The sequence below is a fragment of the Oryzias latipes genome, chromosome 1 (assembly GCF_053564925.1).
Source record: "Oryzias latipes strain Hd-rR chromosome 1, Olatipes_Hd-rR_3.1".
Lineage (NCBI taxonomy): Eukaryota > Metazoa > Chordata > Actinopteri > Beloniformes > Adrianichthyidae > Oryzias > Oryzias latipes.
In genome coordinates, this window is record NC_136237.1 from 38540234 (window position 1) to 38557726 (window position 17493).

The following is a 17493-nucleotide window of genomic DNA, read 5'->3' on the forward strand; positions in this document are numbered from 1 at the left end:
GTGAGCGCTTTGAGCGTCTGGAAAAGCGCAGATAAATCCAATCCATTATTATTATTATTATTATTATAAATGGTGTTGGAATTTTGCATGTTCTCCCTGTATATGCGTGGGCTTTTTGCCGGGCTCTCCGATTTTCCCCCTACACTCCAACAAAACATGCCACACAGGTTAATTGGTTAACTGCCCCTTTGGTGGGAATGTGGTTGTGAGTGGTTATGTGGCACTGTGTCAAACTGGCAACCAGCACAGAGTGTACCCCCCAACAGTAGTTTGGATAGGTTCCAGCAACCCTGAGACCTTGATAGGATTAAGCGGGTTAGGAAAAAGGGGGAATGGATCGAATGGAATAGTTTTGAACCGAATTAAGAACAATTAAAGTGTTTATTATGTTATCTGATTGCTTAAAAACATGTCAATAAAAAACAGAATTGGTTCAAGTGCTGAACCCTGTGGAACACCAAATAAAAGTTCAGATGACAATTTTAAAACCCATGGACTAACCCCTTCACGCCATATGTTGATAATTCGTTACAAACCATTTCATCCAGGCTTCCACTTAAGTTGGCATCACCTTGAAAAGACAAATACCCGAAGAATATGTCTCTATATAATTGGAAATCTGGTCAAGCATGAATGGGTGTAAATATAGAACTAAAATCTACCAGCGCAAAACCTGGAACTGGTATTTCACTACAGGAATATCTTCTGGCTCATGTTTACCGTCCAAGGGTTTCTTGGAGTTCCTGGGCAGATTATGGTGGATCAACGCCACACTGCTCAGAGCTTCTATAATTCCTCATTTTTGTCTTTGTGAACTCCTATATCTAGACCAAATGACTGGTTGGGACATTGAAAGGGAAATTACTTGCATTCTTCCATAATCATAAGAGGTATTTACATATGCTCTTTAAATAATTATGCGGTCCAGCCGGGAGCATCCAATGAATTTTTCACAAAAGTAGTTTCTGCTGTTTACATTCCTAAAATGTAATGTGGTTTACTTATGCAGCTGGATGGCCCGAATCAAAGCATTCATTCCCGGGGATGGAGATCGGCCAGGAGGGGAGAAAAGAAAGAGAGACAGGAGGGGGGGGGGGGGGGGGGACTGAGGAGAGAAGTTCAAAGCTTGCGAGGTCAAGCTTGAGGGTCACCCTCTCTGTGCCTTTTCGCAGCTTGCGTGAATACATAACCAGCGATTGACTCTCTAATCAGGAGGGGCCTCATAGAAAATGCACTTTAATAATTATGGTTATCACGGGTCCTTTTCTTTTTTCCACCTTGTGTTTCAGTACATAAGCATCCAGCTGCATATTGAATAATCACGGAGCCACTTCTGCTGCTGCCGGCTTTCTTTTTGCCTCCTTTTAAAGCCAACCATTTATTTGTACCTGTTCCTCATAAAAGCCCTCGCTGTACAGCCTCTGATTGGATCAAAGCTTTGACCTGTGTTGCTGACTCACCTTTCATGGTCCCGCTGGAGCCTCCAGAGTGGGGACCTTTGCCAGGGCACCTGGGAATTACTTTGACTGTGGCGTCGTCGGCAGCTGTCACTGAGCCCTGGTGTGTTTGATGTCACCTCTAACGCGGCTCTCTGTAGCAATCATCGGGGAGATCTGACGCCCTCGCCGGGCCCTGAATAATAGAATAAATCTTCCCGTCTGCGACCACTGTTGTCACCTGTGCTCCTGTACGATGAAATGCTCCCATGCTTACCTCCGGGGGCTGATGTGTTCTTCCTGTCTCTTTCAGAGCACAAAGCGGTGTGTCAGAGCGGCCAGCCATGGGACAGAGCTGTCAGGGAGGGGGCTCAGCTGGCAGTGCCCGGGCCTCCTGCTGGGGCCACGGCTGTTTGAAGAGGAGAGTCAAGGATGCTTATGGATGACAAGGAGTAGCAGGAGAGGAGGACTTTTGGCTCTGCGAGCGAACTCCGTGAGCTGCTGTCAACAGTGAGAAACGCTGGTGAATGTTCATCCTGTCCTCTTTTTTCCATTCATTCAAACACAGAGTTCCCCCAGGACTCATTACAAACTGTCCTTGTTTTTAAAATCTTTGTATTTTTATAGATGTGTGAAGGAATATCACTGTTTCTATTTCATAGGCTAAATCCAAATTCCCTCTTTAACTCTTAAATAGCGGCTGGATGGTTCAGTTGGCTGCGTGCAGGACTGGTGCATGCCTAACAATGTAGCCAGGAGGGGGCCCAAATCTGGGTCTCCCTGTGCCAGTCCCTAGCCTGGATAAAATACAGGGTTGTGTCAGTAAAGGCATCCGAATTAAAATTCTGCAAAACCACCTGTGTGACTCATTGAAAGCCGTTTTGCTGTGGCGACCCCTGAAGAGATATGCCGAAAGGTCAAAAGACTACATAACTCCCTAAAAAAATATTTAGTGTGTTATTATCCAGTGCCCTGGATTTTGATGCAGTTCAGACACATACTTACTACTACTAACAACAGATGTTGTGTTTTTGCCGGGATAAAAACCTAATAGATTTGACCAATTTACAGGATCTGTTTATGAATCAATCCCCTGTGTTCTGACGGTGAAACCTTTGACATAAATAAATGTACCCCAAATTATTTCCCCTCCCTGTATCGCAGTTCACCTTTTGCAAACACAGTGTTTTGCTGGTTATTTTTCAGGGCAATGTTGCATGCCTTTTTTCTCACAGCTCATTACATTCTGAGTCCTGATTGGCTGTAGACCATGTCAATCATTTTCCTCCCTGCCGTGTCTCCCTCAAAGATTGCATCCAGCTTGCCAAATCTACATAAACATTAGATTGTGAGCAGATCTTTGGTTTCATTCTTCAAGTCAAAACTTTCAGTGTGCAACCGTTTCACACCAGAGGTGTCGCCGGCAACACATGAATAACACAGGCTCTTTGGCGTGCGGTAAATCCTTTAATGTTAACTTGGTCAACATGAATCAGCCTCTTTCCTCCGCGGCATAACCAGCTGGTTTACGCAGAGTGTGTGAGCACTTCACTGCTAAAACGTGTTGCACATCGGTGCAAGGCTGCTTTTCTCTGCTTCTTAATTTGTTGGAAATTGGGTTAATTGCATTAACTGTTCAAAAGTTACAGTAATGGAAAGAATCTAAACACTGGAGCTAAAGCTTCGGTGTAAAAGGGTTAAAGTCCCATTCCGATCATCCTTTGATTATTATCATGCAGCGTTTAGCCAAAATCCTGGAACATAGTTTCTGCAGAGTTGCAGCAGTTCATTAGAAATTCCTCTCTGAGTTGTAGGCAGGACTCTTGGTGCATTTTTTTTGTCTGATCTTGATTCACCACAATTTGAACAAAGAAATATTCAGAAATGGAATTTTGAGCTCAGTTTTTCTTATACATGACCTCCATCCTCAACAAAACCCCATCAAAGTGGCAACTGCCCTATGAAGGGCAGTAACAGGGGAGTAATGAGGGAATTCAGACACAACCTTATTGTTTTAAGGTTGATCCTGCAGTGAAAGACCATTTAATCACATCATCAATCTCTCCTTTTTTTTTCTTCTTAAGTCACATTTCAACATTTAAGGTGAACATGACTTTACTACTACTCACTGCTTTGTAACAGGTCAACACTTTAACCCATCAGGTACCCGAAGCTGCACAACTTCTGCAGCACAGACAAGTAGATATACTGTATAGACAGAGGACGCCATATTTTGTTCAGAGCTGTTTGATTGAGTTACAGTTTGACCATCACTCCTCGCTTTCACCAACCAGAACGAACACAGCTGCCGCTTGGCTCACAATATGGTTTTCATTATTTATCGAATTTAAATTTCAGCGTCTTCGATGAGCTTTCAGTTATTGCTGATAAGACCCAGATGCAGAAAATCTGCAGTAAATCAGTGCGCATGAAATGATGATCATGGCTGCGTGGCCGCAGAGCCACTGTCCTCATGGGGCGCACATGTGTGTCAGGCATCATCTGCTGTGGATTAGTGTGGTCTGGGAATGTCTGTGGGTTGATCCCACTGCTTTGTCACAATGTGTCACTTCTCACATCTTTTTCAATATATTGTTATTTACAGAGAAAATTGCTAATTTTTCCCATCTATTTGTTTATCTTTAAGTTTCTACTCTAATTTCTATGTTTATCTTCACCTATTTCTTGTCGTCTTCGCCTCTTTCCTTCGGAGATGCATTCTGCATTCCATGAATGAAGGCCCGCTTTGGAGTCAGCACTTCTGAAAATGGGCTGGTGCTGCTCCGGCTGAGGCTCCCCCTCCTATCTAGGAGCAGGAGATGAGAGTAGGAGGAAAATCCTCTAAATCCTCCAAACTCTGGAATCTAATTTCACTATAACGCGTGTGTTTGAAGAGATTAGGAATGTGGAGAGGAGCGATGAAGAATCAAAACTGCTATAAACCAATAGGGCTGCAAGTCTTAAATAGGCATTGGGAAAACAAGTGAGGACCTAAACTGGTTGCAGGTATTGCTGACTGCAGTTTCCCCAAGTCAAATATCAAAGACCAAGCTGGCAAACTGGGACAGAAACATCTCAACTGTGCAGACACCTGCAATTGCAGCCACATAGCTAAGCCCCCCCGATTTTATTAGTTTCTTCACAATGAAAGGATTCTGGTCTGCAAGCTAAATATGATGTTACACAAATATGAATGTAGCATAAACTGAATATCAAGTTTAAAATATTATTGTCATCTATTCCGTTTGCCCTTCCGTATTTCTCCCCAAAAGTGTCAAATGTATAAGATTTTATTTTTCATCATGAACCTTTTGATTTATACTCCAGAGCAATTTATAATCCGAAAAATCCAGCAGCTTTTATAATTTACGCATCAGATTTCAAGACAAATGTCCAATACATACTTCGAAGACAAAGACGCATCCAATTATCATCTTTCCGACAAGGATTTCAAAGAAGTGAAACATTTGTATTTCTGAATATTGCATGCATGCATGTACGTATGCATGTATGTATGTACATATGCATGTATGTGTCTATGTATGTACGTATGTATGCATGTAGTACATATGTATGTATGTGTGTATGTATGCATGTATGTATTTAAAATATTTGATTTAAATGTGTGCAAATCTAATAAAGGTAATATTTTCTCGTCTAACAAGACAATCTTTATTTGTTTTTTTCATAAATGCTTCATGTTATTTTGAAAGATAACTGGCTATTGCATGACCACAATGCATAGTTCACTATAATGTGTCCTAAACACACCTTAATCTTTGACAGTTCTTCATTTGTGTTTAAAATTGTGTCACCATTTGTACAAGTCATTGAAATCATTTCTGTTTATAAGAAAGGTAACACAACTGTTTTCTATTCATATGTGTCTGAATCAGCACATTATCACGGGTTAAAAAAAAAAAAACTTCCCTCAAGGTTTATATTATCCTCTGACGGACTGCAACAGGAAAGAAACCTATCAATCAATATTATCCTGTGGTTGTGGTAATCCCTGCCTGTGTCTAATAGGCTGCTGAGATCTTCTTTTTCTGCGAGCTGACTCAGTCAGTTAACACACCCGGCAGGCCTCTTCGCTCCTCTCCAGGGTGGTGTGAGAGGACCACCCCTGGATTAGAAAGAGCATATTTCTTTCTCGATCAGTGGGAATCAAGCCTCACATGGCTTTTACACATACACAAACACGTAAAGAGAGGAACACATGTGGATGATTACATCTGCACAGAAAACATCACAAAGCAGCACTCGATGTCACAAAAGACGACATGTAGTGAAACGGCAATTCATCATCCAGTTTGGGTCTTTTGAGCAGAAATCTGTGTAATGCACATGTGGGTTGTAAAAGCAATAAACACATTAAGCCAGTTAGATGTGAGGCGCCTTCGAAACTTTGAAACTGCAGAATCCATATGTTGCAGCAAGTTTTCATGTTTTGAAGGCAAAGGAAAGGCCAGATGAACTCTGCCTGTTCTTGTCGAAACTCTCACCTTCTGAGGAGTACGCTGTCATTCGTCTGCCTTCACCCTCCCAGCTCTCCGAGCTGTTGCCATGTAGAACAGGAGTGTACCAACCAGGGTTTGAAGGCTGATGCAGAGAGGGGATGGGCTCAAAGACTGACGGGAACGTGCCAGTGGAGGAAAAGGAAGATGGAAAAAAAAAAAGATGAGAAATTAGAAATATGAAAAGCAACCAAGGAGAGGATTGTGGGTGCCCCCCCCCCCCCTTGTTTTTGTTGTTTGCTTGAAAAAGCAGCTTTGGACTCTGTCCTTGACTGATAGCACAGCTAGTGGCACACAAACACACATGCACGAAGGCACACTCACAGATACACACATGTTTCCTTTGAACACTCTACATGGCAATCACCATGGCAACAAAATGTACAGAACGCAGTCAGGGAAGGGTATTTTTAAGTTTCAAAGCACTGGAAACAACAATGGAGACTACACAAAGGAAGGAAGAAACAGCAGAAACGACTGAGGCCAGTGAAAGTGCACACGTATAGATGTGTGTTCAAGGTCACAGCCCAGAGCCATGCGCATGCAGGCGGTGGAGGGTGGGAGGAACGTAAAAGATGGGCACCGAAATACAGAGAAATCAGTGCACCTGTGTGATAAATGCCGCTAGCACATCTACATTTGTATTGTTTAAGATAAGAGACAGGTCCATGTAAGCGTAGTCTGTCTAGACTGATGCATCTGGACTTTTAAAGTTGGTGCTTTTAGTTTGCTTTAGGTGTAAAACGTGCAGTTTTATTGAGTGGCCAGCAGGGGGCACTGAAATTGATTAAAAAGGTTAACAAAGAAAAAAGAATACTTGCTTCCGTCGGCGAAACACATGAATGAAAAGAAAATGAACTTGGACCATAGATGAATGAACCCCCTGATGGTGGTTAGAAGCCAGACCATGACAGGTGGAGAACAGGGTGAAGGAGGGCCAGCAAACTATCTGGGATGTTAGATATTGGCCTCAAGGGCCGGCATCCTTCTAATTTTTAGGAAATCCTGCCTTATCTTCTGCTGATTATTTCCATCAGGTGTACTTGGATCTTCAAGGCGGGTTAGTGGAAAGATATGTAGGACACTGGCCCATAAGGTCTGGAGTTTGACACCTGTCTAGAAAGTAGAGAAACAACCATACATGAATAGATTGTGTAATGTTTGTAATTGGCTGAGAAGACAGGTGGGCTAATTAGCTATTGGTGCAAAGTCAAGGCCCAATTGAAAATGGTGTGTAGGTGGACACAACAACTTAGCATGTAACTGAGGCAGATTTCACTTTATTTGCTTCCATTGTTATGAAAGCGATGTCAAATCTGTAACAATAAGGATGCACCAAGGTGGCTTTCACAGATAGGCTACGTTCACACTGCAGGCTGAAACGACCCAATTCCGAATTTTTTGCCCCTAAGCGGCCCAATTCCGATCTTTTCATGACAGTCTGAATGACACAGATCCGATCTTTTCAATTGCGACCCAGGCCCCGTGGGTTTGCCGTCCTGATTCCGAATTGTAGCCGTTCTTTTCAATTGCGACCGCAGTCTGACCGGCCAGGCGACTTGATTCCGAATCGTACGTCATCGACACGCAACAAACGTCATCATTTTGCGTTGAAGTAGGCGGGAACGAGAACGTAAACAACAACCATGGTGGACGATGCTGCTGAGACCAGTCATTGGAAGGGAAGCGAGATCCCCGATTGGATTAATAGTTGGGGTAATCGCTCTATTCAGGCCAAACTCCAGGGCTGGGCGGTTTTTGAAAAAATTTCCAGCTAAATGGCAGAGCGTGGTGTTGAACCTTTCCCGCGCTAACTTTTTTTTCTTTCTCCCCTTTCCGACGTGCTCAGAGAAGCACGGGGGACCCAGGCGATCCCCCTCCTCCTCCTCTCTGTTCTGATCCTTAGATTCTCCAGAACGGGTTGATAAAGAGTCCATAGCATTTATTATGGGGGAAACCTTCTTCTATTACCGTCATCCTTCCTCCGTAACACACAACATGAATGCGCGCACACACTGCCCCCCCCCCCCCATTCTCTATCGCGGCACGCGCTTGCACACACAAACACGCGGGCGCGCGGGCCCAACACATACACATTCCTCTTCCACTACAGTGGGTACAGACGATCCCGACTCCATTGCCTTCTTAAAATGAGAAGATTGTAATTGTGCTGCTCCTTCGTGAAAATAAATTTAATATTACAAAAAGAGCTCCGCTTTTGACAACACTGTTGTTGACATCCATGTTAACGTTTGCTCCTCAAACAACAAGTGACGTCGTTCACCGTTGAGTATTCTTCTGGCTTCTGCGCATGCGGGTCTCGTTTGGGTCGTGTCACGGTCACACTGGAGATCACAAAAGTTCGGATTTACTTGGAAATGTGAACGGTCTAGCAAACAAATCCGATTTTTTCAAAAAATCCGAATTGAGCATTAAGCCCTGCAGTGTGAACGTAGCCTTAGTCTAGTAGAGCTACTGGAATGGGTGGGAAATGCTGATACATTTTCCCCTTTATTTGCTTTGCTTTCATATGAAGAATTTTCTATTTGTTTCTCCTAGATCCCGCCAGCCTGCGCCCACTTGCACTTCCACGCTATTACATTAGCCTACGCGATCTTACAATAGACAAAACACTGTCTGTCTTTCAGAACTGTTCTCTTTACCTCTTTTGCCTGTTAAATAGGACACTGATGACAGCAGATGTGTTGTGATTTTGTGGCAAGCTGACACATAAGAAGCGATAATTGGTGCAACAGTTTTAGAGAATCACCCCCCCACACCACCACCACCACCTCCCCCAGGATGTTTAACAGTCATACGTCCAAACCATAAGAGGCCCTGCGTCTTCCAGCTGACCACAGAAAAGTTTGCTCGGCTTCACTGAAGCACAGAACAACAATCACACAAGCCAAACAAACAAGACTGTGGTGGTCAGACAGGACTGGCTCTGGAGAACATTTCCAGATGCCGCTCTATTGGACTGGCAGAAGTTTAAGTGTGCACCCTCCCGTCTGTGGGCTCTCTGACTTTTTGGTGCTTGTCAATTTTCCAACCACAGCTCATCTCTGTGGTGTGGCGGAAAATTTAGGAAGTACCTCTTAAAGTCATACTAGGGTCATTCTGTTGGTGTAGGTGGCCTTTTTCATTCAGGTTGCCCGACAAAACAAGAGTCATGCTGAGGTGTTCAGTGCTTTACGTGCCTCACAGTTTTTTTTAACGCTGAAATGCACATAAAAGCAGCTCCTCCAAAGACCACAGATACAGATATTCCTATTGGACATGAATGCAGTCTGAGCTTAAAAACCCTTTGCTTGTATTTTGGGGCATCACTCAAGCATCCGATTTGTTTTTATTTCTTTGTTTTTTCCTTCAGGGTCAGTTAGGATTGTGGGTATCTTCAGTCCGGATGGGGTCAGCTTGAATTTGCATGCCGATGATTAAGTGAAGACGTACGGCCAAAGACTGTTTCCAGATCCAAGAACAAAGGCTCATGAGGTCCATTGAGAGGAATTTCCAATTCCTGTTCTTGGAACAGAAAGCAGCATGACTGACATCCTGGGGAACAGCAGTAGGAAGGCAAACCAGGTGGAGGGGTTTTCCATTGGCTGTGTGTTTATTCAGCACATAATAACCGAGGCTTCCTGAAAGCATGTAGAAGAGCCGGTGATCCAGAAAGCTGTTTTCAGGGACTTGCTGGTTTGATAAGCTTTTCTATGGTCTGAGAGGGGAAATCTGAAGAGAAACTGCTAAAAGCATTATGGCTTGAACAAAAAGTCTACATAAGAGCGAAGGATCCTTCCATGAGATATTATCAGAAAGTTTTCCATGTAAATGGGATAGACACCTGACAAGAACTGGAGTTTGTTCAGCTGTGGATAAGTGTCGCACAATGAGCTGCTTTATGGAGTCAGCACACAACTGTGTTAAATATGTTGTTTGGATGAAATAGCAAACCAATGTCCAACTCCTGAAATGGTACATGCAAGAACTCCCTTTTGGTTCTTGAACGCACTTTTAGCACGAGGTGTTTACACTGGACTGTCGCTACCAGGCACTACTGCATGTACTATGGCCTCAGCAGCGTGTTTCGCCCACGAAAACTAAAAACAGCCGAACTTTTGCAACGACGGATGTGCATATTGCGCACATAAATGGAAAGCGTTCAGCTGATCACCGCTAGCTCCACCGCTAGTGTGTGTTCGCTTGGGGTGGGGGTGGCAGCGCAGACTCTTCCTGGATCAAAAATACTGCTTTGGGGTTTCTTTTCTTAAGGAATGAACATTATAATACACTTAAGAGCTCAAAATGGTATGCGGCCTTGAACGTACCATGTGCACACACTGTGCTTGCAGTATTTGCGCAGAGGACAAGACACTTCACCCTCCTTGCCACCAATATGGCTCCACTGGAGTGGGAATGCGTATGAATGTTCCGGTGATGGTCATAGGGACCGTTTGCGTGAACTGGCAGCCGCACCTCTGTCATCACCAAGTATGAATGAATGAATGAATGAATAATAGACTAATTGTAAGCACCTTTAGCGTCTGGAAAAGCGTAGATGAATCTAACCCATTATTATTATTTATCATTATTAGTGGGAACACTTTCATTAGCCTTATGAATTCATACTTCACAAAACACTTACCACATACATGACAATCGCAGGTTCAATTTTTAATGACGCCCCATGAGGTGTTCGTAAAAGACCTTAAAGGAACTGCACGACACCTTTCTACGGCCCCCTACCGGCCTGGACAACACAAACATACAGGTCACGTGTTCGTGTCAACCCCCATATGTGACTAAGGTTTAATGTCTATGCTAAAGGGATAGAGGGGTGTCAAACTCAAAGCCTTCCTTTTTTTCAAAAATCCCTTTCTATTCTGCAACTGTTTCCCTTAATAATGACAACTGTGCCCTTTAGCTTTGTTTTTTGTTTTGTTTTTTATCTCAGTTCTATTTTCTTGGTTCCTGTTTTGTTTCATGTCACTGGTTTTTATCTGACAATCATCTTCAGTTTATCATCTGCTGCTGTCACAATTTTTTGGTCAAGTTGTGCTTTAGAGAAAGACATAGGTTTCTGCCGCTAAACCCAACCTCCCCCAGTCAGAGGCCCGTCCCTGTGGTTTCAGACAGCTAAAGGTTAGGGCCAGCTGGAAAACAAGCTGGACATGAGCCCCCGTTTCCTGGAGTTGACACCTGTCTGCCTAAACTGATAGTTTTTAACTTTATTTCCACTTTAATAAAGGTTCTGAAGGAAATCCCAGCAGGCGTATTACAGTGTAGCCTCAGAATGTTTGCAGTTTGGGTGGATTTTGTGCAATTTTTGTTTGAACTTTGAAAGCTTTTGAAAATGGAGCAAACAAAGTTTATGATACACATTCATTCACGGGGAGAAGGGGTGGCCTTTTACAGCTGTTTGACTGTAAATAGAAAAATAACACTTATTGAGGAAGGACAAATCAAGTTTTGTCTCTTTAACAGATAAGACATAGCAGCATGTGGTCGTAAATGAAAAAGCATTACCGCCAGCAGAGTCGACGCTTAGGCTTCTGATCATTAATGCCTTGAATGACAAACTGAACCATTCGTTAGAGCTCATTAAAAGCAAAATTCAGAAAATCGACATGACACTATGAAGGGTCTCCTCAGGTCTCCAGTTTGGAGCCGTTATTATTTTTTGGAGAAGTGATCCAAAGTGAGCTTGACAGAGCAGCATTGTGTGCATCCGCAGATAGGGCAGGTTGAGCTCGATGTTCGCATGACCATGACGATGTTCCTCAAAAGATAATTCGATGATCTGTGTGTTAAGCTGCCAGGTTACACTAGCACCGCCGCCTCCTGACCCCTCCTCCTCAGACTCATTTCCTGCCATGGCAACTTATTAATTCCTGTCAGCTGCTATTCCCTGCCATTTAGAGATACAACCAAATCACATTATGTCTGTCATGGATTATGTGTACAGGCAATGCATGTCCTTGAAGAAGAAAGGAAGAAAAGATCAAAAATGTTCTTACAAATACCTTTAAGTGGATGTCGGAGGTGGAAGGTGTCTGTGTGTGGGTTTATCTGTGCTTTTGCGTCCCACAGATGTGAAGTTGGAAACACAGATACCTCTCAAAGATGCATCCAAATTAGTGAGCTCATTCTTTTAGAGACACTGCAGGAACATTAATCATTGAGTTTTGTGTTCAGAAGGCCAAGTGTGCAACCGTGAAACAAGAGAAGAGAACCTGAGAGGCCAAAGCGGCCATATTTGTTGATTTTTTTTCTTTCTTTTCTTTTTTTGTTGTGTGTGTGTGTGTGTGGGTGTGTGTGTGTGTGTGTGTCAGAGGATTGGAGGCTGTCACTTTGTAATTACCTCAGCAAATACAAGCTTTTCAGAGTGTTGACAGAAGCTTACCAGTTGGACAGGCCTGGGAGAAAATGAGAAGTGACAGGCCACAAACACCACATGGGATGTAAATAACTTCAACCCCCCCCACCCCCCACCCCCAATCCCCCCCTATTTTCATCACTGAATGATTCTCCAAGGATTTTAAAAAGAGTGAAAAGCGAGAGATCAGCCAAAATAAGAGAATATCCCTTTGCTTTCATCTTCCTGGGTGAAAAAAAAAAATCTTTGACATCCTCTCTTGCTGGCTGTGATGAAAGTCTTGGTGTTTTTATCCTCTTACATGAGGTGTTATAGCCTGCGTGCTCTAGCATGCGCCCCAAACAGGAGCGTTCACGTGTTGTAATGAACACTGGCACCTTGGAATAGTTTTCCTCACCTAAACGTGTGTAGGTGTTCGGAGAACTCCAGTTTGGGAGACTTTCTTCAGATGGTTAGTGTCAAGGAGCCAGACTTCTCACTTTTCTTGTGTTCTGGAGCTCCATGCAGTTTGTGTGTGTGTGTGTGTTACAGAAAAGCACTTTCAATGGACGGCCATGCACACACAGATTTCCAGCGAATCCTTTCAAGCTTTACCATTCTGCCTTTGGCTCTATACCACCAATATCTTCCTCTTTTCTCTGCTTGGTCTGGCTCCAGTCCAGCTATAGATAGTTAATTATGGTTTCTACGTGATGCACGGTCTCGCCTCCAAATACTTAAGCAGTGTTCTTTGGCAGACATCAAAGTGTCAGTGTTTCATTCCATGGGGATTAGTGATGGTACCGCGATAATGCCCCTGCCTGCTCGTTGAATTAAACGCCCATGGCTGGGTGCAGGTAGTGGCAATCAAACGAGGCAGGCAGTCATCCACCGAAACAACAGACAAATACGCCGCTTTGACAGATTCAGACATGCTATAAACACAACAAGGCTTTTTACTGGAAAAGCAGAGCAATTAAACACAAACTCAGCATCCAAGACAACTCTGGTCGGTGTCGTCTGAGACTTTCTGGATTTAAAAAAGCATCAACGTTGGTCAGAGCGTCTGCAAGCAGACAGTCACTGTCCTTCACTCATCTCGCAATCTCACGGCAAATTAGATTTTTCTTTTACGCATAATTGAAAGTGGTTTTCTGCATCTTTGTCCATTTTCTGCTCTCCAGAAAACGTCTTAAAAGAAAGAACAGTTGGACACACAAAGGAGAGATTTAAAGGGTCGGTGTCTATAGCAACTCTCGCTAAGATTCACAGAAAGAACAAATGACAATTGTTTAAAGGGCTGTGGGGCGTTTTAAGTGCAGTTTGTGTTGTTGTTGTTTTTTTTTTTTTTGCCAACTTAGCAGGTCTCGGGAGAGGGTCTGGAAAAACAGCCATGAAAGAAAAATCACAGAGACAGGCGGAGGGAAAAGCGCGAGGGGGGAAAGCAATAGAAACTTGTCCTTGTTGATCAATGCATGCACTGTTATTGTCTGCTCGGTTTCTTTGCCCACAAGGACGAAGGAGGAGTTTGAGAGGAGAGGAGTGATGCAAATGGGCGGTGTCTGAGACGTCATATTGAACACCTATGAAAGAAGATGCTACATTGTAGCAGGTTGCTGTGTGACAGGTTAGGTGTTTTCAAACAAGGACCGTTTGTTGGTCACCCAGAAAAACAAAATTTATGGACAGAAAACCATCGACGGATATTCAAACATAAATCGTCTGCTGTAAATCATATTTCTGCTCTGATGCTCTGAAGTGTTGTTGAACTTCCTTATAGCAAACAAGAACTTGATTCACATCACGATATTCCGATTTATTCCTTCATGGTAGGTTTGGTTCATCGTCCTAGACTTAGCTCACATGTCCCAAAATGCCACAGCAGGTCGACCTAAATGTAAGTTTTGCAACAAATTCGGCGGGTGTCCGCGCTGTGGCATTTGAAATCGGGTGCCGGCATTTTTCCACTCTGTGTGGCAGCTGGACAATTTTTTTAAACATCAGTCACATTTGGAAGTCGTGCTGTGGCAGTCCAGTGACATGCGGGAGGCAAGAAGGCAGCAGTGCAATAATTGACTGACAGGAGGGTCTCCAAGGTCCCCACAATCGTCTGATGATCAGCCGATTTCAGACTGCCACCCTCTGGCCATCCTCCTGCCCCCGTGCCCAACCCCCTGCACCCATGCTGCCAGCCCGTCCAAATGGGGATATGGCACTGGCAATCTCATTACGGTGTTGATGACACCACAGCGATTCCGAGACCTGCGTCTTGACAAATTGCGATTGATACTGAGAAGAATATGAAGAAGACAAAACATTGCACTTTCTGCAATAATCATAGAAGAAGAGCATAAGAAGGGTGAAGAAGAAGAAGCTGATGGGTGAGGCCATGGTTGCAGCACAGTGTTTCTCAGACAGCATGCAGACAGTTTATATACCCCCTAGCAGTTGGCGACACTTGGTGTGGATGTAGCATTTGTGGATGAAGTTTTGAACATTGTCTGGGAGCCTTTGAGCTTTGGCTTTTTTGCAGACGGTGTCTTCATCAGGTTTAGACGTCCAACCCTTTCTTGTTTTTGCAATCTACAGCTGAAAGAGATGCTGCTGAAGTAAAAAGTCAAGACTGTTTTTTCTCTCAGATGGAAAAGTGTAAAAAGTTTTCTCTGAAAGGAGTTTCCTACCAGAGCTGGTTGTACATTTTGATTAGGCAGCTTTATGTTTAAAGAAATGGCTTGATCTAACAAAACAGATGAATTAAATCAGAGATGTATAATTACAATTTTGGAAATGATTTATTGTAGGAAATCAAAAGAAAAAACACAAAAGAAGAGAAATAATTAAGTATATGTGTATATATATATACACATAAATATATCAAACTCTGGATGATTAATCATGATTTGATTGGAAAACGAAAAATTTAAAGAGATAATTATCCATTTATACAGCATCCACATGTAAATGATGCCATCGTGATTACTCTTAAACTGGAATTCAAAGTGTAATTTGAAATCTGTAAAATGAAATAGATTAGCTCATATTTTTTACCATGAATAAACTGAGCAGAGTTCCAGCTTTGGCCTGACCCAGCTACATCTCTGTGACTTTCTGATTTTCATAAACCGCTCTCTGACAACACTTTAATCCTCTGTCATGTTTGCGGTGGCGATTTGTCTTGCATGCCTCTTTAGTATACACTCTGTTACTCTTTAAGGTTGTTTTTTCCTCCCTGAAGGAGTAAACAGGACTGAATGAACTGTAAATTCATTGATTCTTTAACCCTTTAACCCCAAAGTTTTAGCTAGTTGAAAGCTTTAGTCTTTCGACTACTGTAACCCTTCCACTGTTTATGCAATTAACAAACTTCCAGCAGATTCTAAAGTGGAGAAGCCTTGTGCTGATGTGCAACAATTTACAGTAGTGATACAGTATTTATGCAAATAACGTGAATCAGCTGATTCCGTCCAAACTGTTGGAAATAAGTTCAAATTATAAGTTCATATTATGGTCAAAAAGTTATGGTAGTTCAAAGAGTATGTGTTTCGTAGCTGTCGCCACCGACATTTCTGGGGTGAAAAGATAAAACTGTGTTCTGCTCCAACCTTTCCTGGCATTTGATAAAGCTCCTACTTTGTCCATTTGGGATAAATTAGGGTTCTGCAGGATGTCCTGCTTGGAGTCTCAGATGCTACAAGCCTCAGTCAGCTTCTTCTGTTAGAAGTGATAGATACCCGTGGGCCGGGTGGGTGGCTGCCTGGAGTGCGGAGCGGGTCTCCCTTGGGGGGTCCTGGCTCGTACCTGGGGTCGGGGCGGGGGGATGCCCGGAACTCCTGGGTGGTGGTGGGGTGCTCGTCTGGGGCTGTGGGCGTCCCTCTCCGGTGGGGCCCTGCGTTGGGCTCTTCCGGCGCGGCGGGGGGCTGCTTTCCTGGCTGGGCTGGGGCGGCGCTCTCTTTCCCTCTGCGCCTCCCTGCTCTCTGGCTCTGGGGGCCTCGCGGCGGTCCGGCTGGCCCTGGCCTGGGTGGCGGTCTTGGTCGCCCGGGGGGCGGTTGTTCCCTGCCTGTTCCCGTGTGGCGTTGGGGGAATTCCGGCTGCCGCTGCTGCTGCGGCGGGGGTATGGGTGTGGGGGTGGCTGGGCGCTCCTCCTCCTTCTTTTCACATTCCACCATCCATTTTAGAAGAACATAAACACTCACCTGAGCACAGGTGTTAGCTCACCTTTGCACTAATAGTTTGCATGATTGAATGAATGAAAGATTTCACACTAGTTGGTTTAAAGGCATAGGTATGCGTTCGTGAACACTATCTGTTTTGTGTGCATGTTGACATGTGGACATTTTTGCGGCTAGCAGGTGTGTTGATAATATTTGAGTGTGTGTGAACAGGCCCCGCCCTTTTTGTACTACATTTGAACCGTACCGTAACGATAAACAACCAGTAAACCTGTCTGCTCTATGCTGCTTCATGGTCTTACCCCCCTTCCCCTCCTATTATCACCCTCCTACCCCCCCCCTCTCTCTAACGTCCCTCTCTCTTCTTCCCCTCTTTCCTTTTCCGTCCGGTCCAACACCAAAGATTTTCAAACATGATTGAAATTAATAAATTTTGGCCTCAATTACAAAAGGGGTTTATTCAGACATACCTTTGGTTTGTCTGAAGATGAATAACCCCTCTTGTTAAAATAAAATATGTCCAACACAAGAGGCCCTCAGCTCTCATCTGTTTGCCTAGCTGTTGGACAGGACAAGTTAAAAAAAAAAAAAAAAAAAAGTGATAGATATTTTTAAAGTCCCATCCCAGTCATGTTTATTCTATTTTTAAAGCGTTCCCAGTGGTCATAAATTATGCTTATCTCATATTACTATTTTTTGGCCGAAATAAAAAAATCTAGGTCTTCACGAAGTAAGTCCGACCTCACCATTTGGTTTACACGCTTTCCTGCTAGCATATAGCCCCTCACACCCCCGACCTAACATCCCTCCATCCATTCTTTAAAACCCGTTTTCTCCCTTTCGGGGTCATGCGGCTGCCGAAGCCTATCCCGGCCACCCTGGACAGGTCACCAGTCTGTCGCAGGGCAACAATCACACACCCATGCAGACTTGCAGTCAGACCTAGGGACAATTTAGAGTAACCAATTGATCTATGAAGCATGTTACTGGACGGTGGGAGAAAACCCACGCATGCA

General features: G+C 43.8%; 1 long non-coding RNA gene across 1 annotated transcript in view; it reads left to right on the forward strand.

Moving 5' to 3' along the window:
- The window catches only part of LOC144994935 (uncharacterized), a 39649-nt gene that overhangs the window by 20929 nt on the left and 1227 nt on the right, over nt 1-17493 (forward strand). The window contains exon 2 of the long non-coding RNA XR_013658674.1: nt 1750-1959. This is a non-coding gene — a long non-coding RNA (uncharacterized LOC144994935). The remainder of the gene's footprint in view (nt 1-1749; nt 1960-17493) is intronic.